At 50.4% G+C, this 11,424-nt stretch overlaps 1 long non-coding RNA gene across 1 annotated transcript; it reads right to left on the bottom strand.

The window, feature by feature from the left end:
- Window positions 1–858: 858 nt before the first annotated feature.
- Window positions 859–11,167, bottom strand: LOC132658324 (uncharacterized). Its single transcript, XR_009597782.1, has 2 exons — window positions 10,775–11,167; window positions 859–3,976 (listed from the first exon to the last, which is right to left on the bottom strand). It is a non-coding gene; the product is annotated as an uncharacterized LOC132658324 (long non-coding RNA).
- Window positions 11,168–11,424: the final 257 nt, after the last annotated feature.

Below are 11,424 nucleotides of genomic sequence, written 5' to 3'. Positions count from 1 at the left end.
AAAAAAATGAGTAAATACATTTTTAAAGAGATGGGGGAACCACTGCTTTCCGACTCGGGCCAGTGGTTGACCACAAGCCGGCATACGAGGCATGTTTGCATCTTCCTTACTTAAAATTGTTTAAGTTGCTCATATAGACCCTCTGAGCTAGGAGAGAGCATGTGGGGAGAGTTCACACTCGAGGTCTTTCCACCGCCTTCCCAGACAGACAGATTCTAGAAAACAGTGCTAGTTTGATGACCAGCTCTGGGCTGAGCTGCACTTTAGAAGGTAAGCCACTGCAGACTGCTCTGTCAGGCTCTGCTTTTTGTTAATAATCTATTTAAAGTTCAGCAGACCGGCACCTCCTTTGATTCTGATTATACTCCTAAAGCTCCTCCAAGTTCACTGTCAGCAGATCCTGCTCTGACAGTCAGAGAGATTGCTGTCTTGGTTTGCTGGGGAACCGCATTTGAACATCAGACTCCATCCAAAGCAGCTGCCATGACGGACCCCACACAGCCCCTCACAGGATGGATTTGTTAAAGGCCACCTCCCTGGGAGAACTGGTCTACCCAGGCGGCTGTGTGGACGTGCTCCAGGCAAACAGAAGGTCTCCATGATCTCCACGCTGTTCACCCCTGTAACCGTGCCCTCCTGGAGTCAGGCACTGTCTAGTCTCCAATGATAATAGCTCTTGGTGATTAATTTTGCTGGTTTGGGTTGCTTTCAGGGAAACGGCTTTTGACATGTAGTCCATGTCTTTCAAACTGAGACAAAATGGAATTGAGGAAACCATTTTCCAATTAAACCCAACAATTTTAAGTCCTGTGTTAGGAGAAATGCAATTCTTCCTAGAATACAAACACAGAGGGACGGTTTGATTGTTTATGACAATTCTTTCATTCCAAAAAGGGCTTGAAGTGGCTTCCAAAACAATGAATAAAAGAATGAAATTGACAGCTAAGGGTATTGGGCAGAAACCAAGCTTCTCTAGGACGCCTCATCTTTCCATTGCTCTGGCTGTTCACTTCAGCTCAAGGGGCACCAGGAAACAGGAAGGATGACCATCCGTGGAAAATGAATCTGAGAATCCCTAGAAGGGGAGAAAGGGGAAGCAGTGGCAGGCTTTATTTTCTGGGGCTCCCAAATCACTGCAGACAGTGACTGCAGCCATAAAATTAAAGAGTGCTTGCTCCTTGGAATGAAAACTATGATAAACCTGGACAGCACATTAAAAAGCAGAGAGATCACTTTGACGACAAAGGTCCGTCTAGTCAAAACTATGGTTTTTCCAGTAGTCACGTATGGATGTGAGAGTTGGACCATAAAGAAAGCTGAGCGCCGAAGAATTGATGCTTTTGAACTGTGGTGCTGGAGAAGACTCTGAGAGTCCCTTGGACTGCAAGGGGATCCAACCAGTCCATCCTAAAGGAGATCAGTCCTCAATATTCACTGGAAGGACTGATGCTGAAGCTGAAGCTCCAATAGTTTGGCCACCTGATGTGAAGAGCTGACTCACTGGAAAAGGCCCTAATGTTGGGAAAGATTGAAGGCAGGAGGAGAATGGGGCAACAGAGGATGAGATGGTTAGATAGCATCACTGACTCAATGGACATGAATTTGAACAACTCCAGGAGATGGTGGAGGGCAGAGGAACCTGACATGCGGCAGTCCACGGGGTCACAAAGAGTCAAACACAACTTAGCGACTGAACGGCAGCACCAAAATGCCTGTTTAAGTCTCAGACTCACAGGAAAACGAACCGTCTAAGTGTTACCCACTCCAGTGTTCTTGCCTGGAGAATCCCAGGGACGAGGGAGCCTGGTGGGCTGCCGTCTATGGGGTCACACAGAGTCGGACACGACTGAAGCGACTCAGCAGCAGCAGCAGCAGCAGCAGCAGCAGCAGCAGTGTGTTGTTGAGACCTTTTTTTACATGATCTACCTGTTACACACAAACTTAAAATTAAAAGCATTTTAACAAGGTGGGTAAAAATATTTACACATATTCCAAACGTCCCACTTTAGATGTTCCCTCGTTCAGGAAGCAGGCACTGTCCACCTCCTCTAAGATTTGTTCTTAATAGCTCAACTTTCCCTCTGAATTGGCCCCCAGCTGGGAGGGACAATCAGAGTTTTCAAACAAAAAGCACTTCCGGGAACTCTTAAGTAAGAACGGGTCCAGGATTCTTTATGCTGGGGGAGTGGGCAGGAGGGGCCCTTTATGTTTCCTCTGGATCCAGTACTTGGTGGTTCCCCGGGTTCTCCAGTGAAACAATGAAATGGCCGGCAAACACTTTAAACAATGTTTCTATGACAACCTGGTGTGAATGAGCAGACTTCCTAAGGAAATGAAACCCCTAAACGCCTCTGTGACCTTACTGGTGATCTCAAGAGGAGAGTTTCTCTGTCTGTTTTGCTCATTTTTGCTTTTCCGTTCCCTGACTCTAAATCCAGCTTCAAAACTTATGACTATTTACCCCAGGAGCCAGCTGCGCTTAGCGTCATGTTTTCACCCCTTCAGTTTAATTTTTAAAGTATTTGTCTGACACGCCCGCCCTCTCCCTGGAAAGGTCCCTCTTGTCCCCGTCCACGAACTCCTTCAACGGGCGGCTCTCGCTGATGGGAAGTCTGGTACGGGCAGCACGAACGTGAGCAGACTTCATCTGACTGTCGGAGGCTCTTCACAAAAGACGAAAAGGCTCTGGATCCTGAGAAGTGACCAAGTGGCCAGGGTTTTCCTTTAGGTTTTTCACTTTTATTTATTTTTAACTTTTATTGAAGTATGACCGACTTACAATGTTTTGTTTGATTTCTGCTGTACAGCCAAGTGCTCAGTTATACATGTATATATATATTTTTTCATTTTTTATTATGCTTTTATCACAGGATAGTGGCTACAGCGCCCTGTACTACACAGTAGGGCCTGGTTGTCTGTCCGTCCTGTGTGTATTATAGTTTACACCAGCTCATCCCAGACTCCCAATGCGTCCCTCCTCCCCCCACCCCCGCCCACAAGTCTGTTCTCTCTGTGTGTAAATCTTCCTTCTTGTTTTTTAAATAAGAGTTCCTGACTCTTGAAGACTGGGATACAGGGAAGATGACATTCTAGAAGCTGATCAGGTACCTCTGACAACTCCATCTATTAATTTTAAAAAATAGTAATTTTATTTATTTATCTTGGCTTTGCTAGGTCTTCGCTGCTACACGCTGGCTCTCCCTAGTTCTGGGGGGCAGGGGCCACTTTCATTGTGGTGCCCAGGGTCCTCGCTGGGGTGGCTTCTCTTGGTGCCAAGCACGGGCTCCAGGGTGCACAGGCTTCGGTCGATGCAGCCCCCAGGCTCCACAGCACAAGCTCAGTAGTTGCTGAGCGTGGACTTAGTTGCTCCACGGCGTACGGGATCTTCTGGGACCAGGGATGGAACCTGTGTCTTCTGCACTGGGAGGCGGATTCTTTATCCCTGAGCCACCAGGGAAGCCCCATCTATCCATTTTTAACTCCAGCACGGTTTAGTTTCAAAGAAGAGGTTTGTAGTAGGCTGGAAGCCATAGCGGCCGTCTCCCTGACTGTACTGGTGTGAGCTCTTCAGAACCCAGTTCCGCTTTTAGTAGGCGGCCGAGCTGCCTACGCCTTCTATAGAATGCACCCTGGAGATGAGGCCTGGGGGCTTCGCTCCGTGCTCAGACGTTGGACCATGCACCTCTGCACCAGTGTCTTCCCCCGTTTTCAGGGGCCCTTCTCCCTGGTAATGAGCTCACTTACCAGACTGACGTCTTGAGGCCCCCGTTTTAGACCTCGCTAGTAAATTTAAAGCTGCACATCCAGTTTGTCGCAGCAGACACCTCCTGTTCTCTTTATAAAATTCACATACACAAGTCTTGTCCTGGATTTAGTTAGCCTGTTAAACTCGGGGAGCAACTCATCAAGGAGAGATGTTATGGATATGTCACTGTATGAACCAGAAACGTCCCAAACTTCCATTTCATCCTTTCAACTAAAAAAAAAAGAAAAAGAAATGAGCCCCACATGGTAAACATTTGCTGTTAGAATTTTGCTGAAACACACTAATAATTTTCAGCAGTTAAGAGCATTGTGTCTGAAAGGAAGGAAGAGATAGGAAGTCAGCTCGCACAATAGATGGAGAGTAAAGGCGTGAACCGTAAAGATAAAGATGAAAATAACTGTTCCATTCCTTCCCCTCCTTTTCACCCTAGTGTGTGGTTTGGCTGCATTTTCAGTGCCAAGATGGGGGGGCGGTGGGTATACTGGAGGTGAGGGGTTTTTCCCAGGTGCCTCCCAGACCAACCAGTGGTCCTAAGAGGAGATGCCCTCTCGGGGAGGGGCAGGGGCTCTTCTGAACCCTCCATGTCTTTTCTTTAAGGAACAGAAAGGCTTCGAAATTGCTTTCTTTGTATTTTTCATCACTTCCCTGACTAATACAGACACACTGTATTTGCATAACATATTTTTGGTCCGCATGGGACCCCATCTCAGGCTTCCTGAATATGCATTTTATTCTGTGCAGCTTCTGAAAGTTGAACCTCTAATCTCATTACCAGCCTGTGTGCTTCCACGGAGTTATTTTTCTGGGCTTCAGAACAGCACCTCCGATTTGTAAGCCGAGCTAACAATTACATTTTCATCTCTGAAAGATGTTCAGTGAAAGCGTGCTTTGTGGGGAGAATAAATCAAAGACCTCAGGAAGAGTGACGCCCCCCCCACCAAGCCAGCCTGGCTTCTTTGCTTGCTCAGTGGAGACTGGCAAGTAAATTCTCTTTCTCTAGAACATTCGTCATTGCCCAGAGAACCTGGAAGACTCAGTGTTCCAAAGACAGCACTGTTTAGCCCCCTTCACCGAGCTGCTCTCACTTGATCCCCCCAGCCTTGGAGACAGCTCAGTGAGCCAAATGCCAGCCCAGGGCAGCGGCAGGAGACCCCAGATTGCCGGGATCCGTGAAGACACCGTCCATCCTTAGAAGCAGAGGACAGCAGACAAGTTACAGCTACAGAAACAAGAATAAGCGTTTCACCGAGGCAGGTTGGAGCAGAGTCAGAATCACTCTCCCAAGTCATCTCCCTTTCTCTGGGTTCTCAGGCTCAGCTGCTTTGGGGCCCAACGCTTTGCCCAGATGATTTCTTTGAACCCTTAGCACCATCCTCAGAGGCTGATGAGGCGTCAGAGGTAGAGTCCCACGGAAAGAGACGGATCAGAGACAAGTCCCTGGGCCATGGGCTTGCAATAACGTGCAGCCTCAATCGTCTGCGCCCTGGGTCTCTCCCTTCAGTGTCTACTGCCCTCGTGCCAGCTTTCTACGACCTCCCATGGCACGGCCACGCTCCTGTCAAACCTCCTTTTGCCAGCCGTGTGCTTTGCCAGCAGACGTTTGACTTTATGGCCTTATTTTTTTCTGACAAGAAGGGTGTTTTCTACACCAGGCTCATCATCAGAATCATCTGGGGGTGTTTATTAAAACTAGAAATGCTCTCCCAAAAAACAGAGGTGCCTCCGTGTCTCTTGGAGACTCTGATTTGTGGCCCTGGGGACGGGCAAGGGACCAGAAGTTTCTTTGCGTAATTCTGATAATCAAGTTGGGAAAGGGATGCCATTTCCCCCAAAGTTTTAGACCCACAAACACTTCATGTAATGTATAATCTGAAAACTCCTTCAAAATCAAGAAAAAAATATTTTTACATGGTGCTAGCCAAAAGTTATTATTTTAATTTTAGTATCTTATTTCAGATCAGTATGATAGCAAGGATGTCATGAAGCATTTCTAATGTATTATTATTGATCATTATAATTTGTAAGATACAATTTTACTTTTTCTCACTTTATGGGTGGCGTGTGCTATGTAAACACCATAATTTTATACGAAAACCCACAATTTTTTGGCAATCCACTTTAACAATGATGTTTGTATTGTGTTTGGTTTGGGCAAACAACAAATATTACAATGCAGTTGGAAATTTAACCATGATAAGGGCATCAAAAATGGGCCATGGACTAATTTTAAAGAATTTTCATGATTTGTTTCAAAATGATAAGACAATGGGGAGAGTGTTTCATTTGTTAAATTTTAATTTCAGTAAATGGGGAAGTAATTGTATGTAATAGTTACTGTTTTTTCTCTTTTGGACAATGATTTGGAGATACTGGAATGGATTTCCTGTAAGAATTCCAATTTATTTTTTAAATTTTATTTTTAATTGAAGGATAATTGCTCTACAATATTGATACTTTCTACCATATATCAACATGAATCAGCCAAAAAAAATTTCAATTTATTGAAAGTAATGTTTTTGAAGCTGATATGAGGAATGATGGTGTTATTTTTCTTCATACACTTGGATTTAAATGTCATTATCCCAAATGCTTTGTTGGTTTAACCGATGGCCCAGCGTGAATTAAACAACGTAAACCCAGGTGAAGACCTGCACAAACCCCAGAGACTGTCAGGAGGGGCCACGTGACCAGCTGTTCTCAGCAAGCTGGGTAACAAACTCCCACCCCTCCTCCCGCCACCGGCCTGCCTCCTGAGTTCAGGCTGTCAGGCAGTAAAGGGGAAATCTCTGAGTGGTTATTTTGTTCATTTATGATTTTAAATGAAAGTAGAGGGGACTTCCCTGGTGACCCAGTGGTTAAGACTCTGCTCTTAATGCGCAGGGTGGGGCGTCCATCCCTGGCTGGGGAATTCAGATCCCACGTGCCTAAAGCTGAAGCAACACGGTAACAAATCCAATAAAGACTTTTTAAAAGTGGCCCACATCAAAAAATAAATAAAAATCTTCCAAAAAAAAAACAAAAAAGAAAGCAGATGCCATCAGCACCTCCCTGACATGAGCCTCTTGCATTCAGAGAAGCTCCTGGAAACAGGGAAGAGTCTGCTGCCTCAGCTGGGTTCTCAGTCCTGACCGCCCATCAGAGTCAGTGGGTCAGCTCTTCAGAATGGGACGCCCAGGACCAGCCCCTCAACCAGACTCCTAGGCGGAAGCTTCTAGTGCAAGGGCCTACTTCCCCAGGTGAGTCTGCGGTGTGGCTGGGCTGAAAACGGGCAGCCCAAGGGGATGAATCCGACTCTGTGGCAGACTTTGTTGGGGAAGGTGTTTGGGGGCCATCAAGCCGAAGACCTGAGACACCTTTAGTATCCTGGCCATCTCCCCCAGGCTCTGTGTCTTCAAGCAGTCTGCAGGCTTAAGGAAGGCACGCACACCCACAAAAGCATCCCGCCTGAAGGGTTTTGGAAACATGCCTACAAGTTACTGGTAAAGGTGAGTGAAGTCGCTCAGTCGTGTCAGACTCTGCAATCCCATGGACTGCAGCCTACCAGGTTCCTCCATCCATGGGCTTTTTCCAGGCAAGAATACTGGAGTGGGTTGCCATTTCCTTCTCCAGGAGATCTTCCTGACCCAGAGATTGAACCTGGATATCTCGCATTGTAGGCAGACGCTTTACCGTCTGAGCCCCCAGGGAAGTCCCAAAGGTGACGCCTTTGCAAATGCAGGTCGTGGAAGCCACGCCCGCCTCACTGAGCACCCAGTCACTGCCCCCCACCCAGTACAGCGGTGCTCCCCAGTCCTGCTTCCGGACAGGCTCTTATAGGAGCTGCGAGCCCCGCCCACGCCCTCTCCTGGGAGCTGGCTCTGCACCAGCCCGCGCTGACCACTCAGGACACGCAGCTAAAGCTGTGGCCCTGCCTCCGGGGACCTCCACCCACCGAGGACAGCAAACAGTTCAGGGCTAAAGCCACTAGGCTGAGAGCAGAGACGGCTGCAGGCAGGGTCCTCACCTTGCCCCGCCCAAAGGTGACGAGGGCGGGGGACATCCTTTGAGCCATTTCCCCCGCACAGTGTACTCAGGTATGTTACATGGAAGCATATATAATATACAGAAATATGTGTAATAGACGCGTGGTCTTTCACGCGGGTCTGTGTATGTGTGTATGCTTGCGCAGCTTTTGTTGTTGTCTGTAGAACAACAGCTGCAAACTAGTTCCTGGAAACTTCTCCTGCAAGTCATGAGCTCATTTCAAGCAGTCCCTAAAAGTGTCATCAGGGGAGCCTGGGGCTTCTGGCAGGGAGGCTGGGTGAGTGAATTGGAGTTAACGGTGGGAGCTTAGCATGCCAGGCTGGGTGTTGTTTAGAGGTCTTATTCTGAGTTTTACGAAGAGCGCGTGTGTGTGGATGTGTGTGGCTGTGTATGCATGAGTTGGGTGGGAGTGTTGGGTGTGTGTCTTGTGTGTGATGGTGTGTGTGCGTCGCCCAGGCACGTGTGTGTTGGGGGCAAGTGTGGCTGGGGCAGACCTGCCCTGGGGGGCCTCTGGTAGCGGCTGTACCCTAGTTCTGGGACCCTGAGTGCTGTGTGGGGGACAGTCTTGGGCGCAGCGGGTTAGGCAGCGAGTCAGAAAGTTCTTGTGGAAACAGAAGCAGCTGAGGGCCCGAGAGGAACGTGGGCAAGGGGCTGAGGCCAGGGTTTGGACCCCAGCAGACGCGGGCCTGGGAGGGGTGGGGGCTGCAGGCCACACCCGCCCGACGGTGCCTCTGACCGGGGAGGGCCACCCGAGTGGGAAAGCCCCTGAGCTCAGGGGAGGCGGAGTTTGAGGATGCGTGTGCCCTCTTCCCTCAAGGGAAACCGGAGCAGCAGCAGTTCAGACAGGGACTGAGAGAGAGGGCAGAGTGGGGAGGGGACCGCAGGAGCCGGGGGGGAACTGCGGGGCCAGCCCTGGGGTCCCGCGGGGCCAGCCTGATGACCGCCAGTCCATGGTCCTTGGCTGTGCCGGAGGGAGCGCTCAGGACCCCGCGCCAGCCGAGGAACTAAGGGAAGGTGCCCAGAGCCCAGGGCCCCGGGACAGCAGGGCCTGCGGGACAGCAGGGCCTGCAGGCCAGCTGGCCAGCGGGGCCCGCTGGGCTTCTCGGGGCTCTGAGCCATGGGGGGACCCACACCAGGGCAGTCGGGCACAGCCCCCCCAGCAGTAGCTCCCCTCCAGGCCCCGGGGGTGGGCGCCATGCCCCGAGGGCTGCCCCTCCTCTCAGGGGCTCTGCTTCTCACCCTGGGCCCACGAGTTAGTCAACACAGTCTCTTTGTCAGCTCTTTTCCTCCAAATAAATATATCAGTAAGTGCTGATCTCCAGCAGGGAAGGAAGAAAGCTTTCCTGACCCTCAGCCTCCCATGGGGCTCCCCCTCCTCCACGGAAAGCTGCTCAGGAAAGTGGCTTTGGGGGTTTGGTTCTTTTCCCGCCACCAACGTGTAATTTTCATGCAGCAGCTTGAAGTTACTTCTAAGAAAACAGAACGAGATGGAGCTAGTAAGACTTGTGATGACACGCACGCTCCATGCTGCCAGACAGATGACGGGGAGGGGGCCAGGGACGGGAGAGGGGGCTCAGGCATGGGGGTGGGGGTTGGGCACAGGGGAGGGGCTCGGGCACAGGGGAGGGGCTCGGGCACAGGGGAGGGGGTTGAGGGTGTGTGGGGGGGTAGGCGATCAGGCACGGGGGTGGGGGGGCCTGGTGCAGGGGTGGTGGTGTGGGGGACAGGGCCGCCAAAGCCCCAGGAAGCTCGGTGCCCAGGCCACCCACTTGGCTCGAAAGTGAAGCCGTTCTTTCCCAGAACAGCAGCCTGAGCCTGAGTTAACCCAGCCCAGCCAGCTTTCCTCCCCTTACTCATGACTGAAATCCCTGGTGATGTCCAAAACCGCATTCACAGTGAATTATTATTTCTTTATGACACCCAGGCATGAAGCTCTCCTGGCCTCACGCTGAGCGTGTGTGTGTGAGTGTATAGGTGTGTGTGTGTGTGTATGTGTATAGATGTGTGTGTGTATAGGTGTGTGTGTGTGTATAAGTGAGTATGTGTGTGTACAGGTGTGTGTGAGTAGGTATAGATATGCGTGTGTATAGATGGGTGTGTTGTGTGTATGTATATGGGTGAGTGTGTATGTGTACAGGTGTGTGTGTATACATGTGTGTGTATATAGATGGGTGTGTGTGTATAGGTGTGTGTGAGTGTGTATAGGTGTGTGTGTATGGGTACAGGTGTGTGTGAGTATGTATAGATGTGTGTGTGTATAGATGGGTGTGTATGTGTATGTATATAAGTGAGTGTATATGTGTACAGGTGTGTGTGAGTGTGTGTATAGATGGGTGTGTGTGTGTATATATATATATATAGGTTTGTGTGTATGTGTATAGATGTGTGTGAGTGTGTGTACAGGTGTGTGTGTATAGATTGTGTGTGTATGTATATAGCTGAGTGTGTATGTGTACAGGTGTGTGTGAGTGTGTGTACAGGTGTGTGTGTATAGATGGGTGTGTGTGTATGTATATAGGTGAGTGTGTATGTGTATAGGTGTGTGTGAGTGTGTGTATGTGTATAGGTATGTGTCTCTGTGTGTGTGTATATGTACAGGGTGTGTGTGTGTGTGTATGTATATAGGTGAGTGTGTATGTGTATAGGTGTGTGTGTGTATGTGTACAGGTGTGTGTGTGTATAGATGGGTGTGTGTGTGTGTGTCTGTAAGAGAGAGAGACTCTACCTCGCACACTGGTACGATGTTCCCCGCCCCCAGACAGCGGCTCCCCGCCCCCAGTCGCCTCTGCCCTTTAGAGCTTGACGTGGAAGGCAGCATCATGGTGCCTGGCAAACTGCACTGATTCGTGTCCTCATGAATCCCGTCAGCCGCCCTGACTGTTCCCTGCCTCTCGCCCTGCGTGTCCTGACCAGCCTGAGGTTTCCGTGGGTGACCGCATTTGACGGCAAACAGTGGTGCTGAGTGTGCGTCATTTTTGGACTCACCTGTTGGAAATGACCTGAAAAGCACCACAGAAACGGAGCCACCTCTCCGCAGGGTCCACTCGGGTGGGACAAGCCTGCCCCTGGCCCGGCGGGGAGCTCTCGCCAGCGCTTGTGTTGTTTCCAGACGGTGCTTGTCGGAGCTGCCCAGCCCCGGTGGGTGAACGCTTCCCAGAGCCCTGTACAAGTTGCCCACCATCACTGAGCCAGGAGCACTTTCGTTCCCCGGGGGCCGCTGGCCCTCTTCACCTACTGCTAGGGTGGGCTCACCTCTGCCACAGCAGGTGAGCGTCTGAAACTCACCTGCCAGGGCCCAGGGCCCTGCTGGGTGCTGGTGGAAGGGCCCGGGAGGCTCAGCCAGCGTGCTGGGCCCCTGTGGGTCTCCCAGCTACTATTAGTTTCTCCTCTGTTTGTTCTTACCCGAAACCATCCAAGTCAAATGGAACTTTAGACATTAAATACACAGCAGCAAGCAAGGCAGGGGCCTCCAGGGGCCAGCCTGGGCGTTAGTTGCAGAGGGTTCAGAGGCTCTTAGCTGGGCCGGGTTACCCTTTAGCTGGAGCCCATGGAGAGATCTGGGTTTCTGGAAGAGGGGCCGGGAAAGCCCGGGCACCAGCGGGGGCACACGGCTAGTCACCCGCCAGTCGCCCCTA

The sequence above is a fragment of the Ovis aries genome, chromosome 20 (assembly GCF_016772045.2).
Source record: "Ovis aries strain OAR_USU_Benz2616 breed Rambouillet chromosome 20, ARS-UI_Ramb_v3.0, whole genome shotgun sequence".
Lineage (NCBI taxonomy): Eukaryota > Metazoa > Chordata > Mammalia > Artiodactyla > Bovidae > Ovis > Ovis aries.
This window is presented reverse-complemented; position numbering and strand designations above follow the sequence as displayed.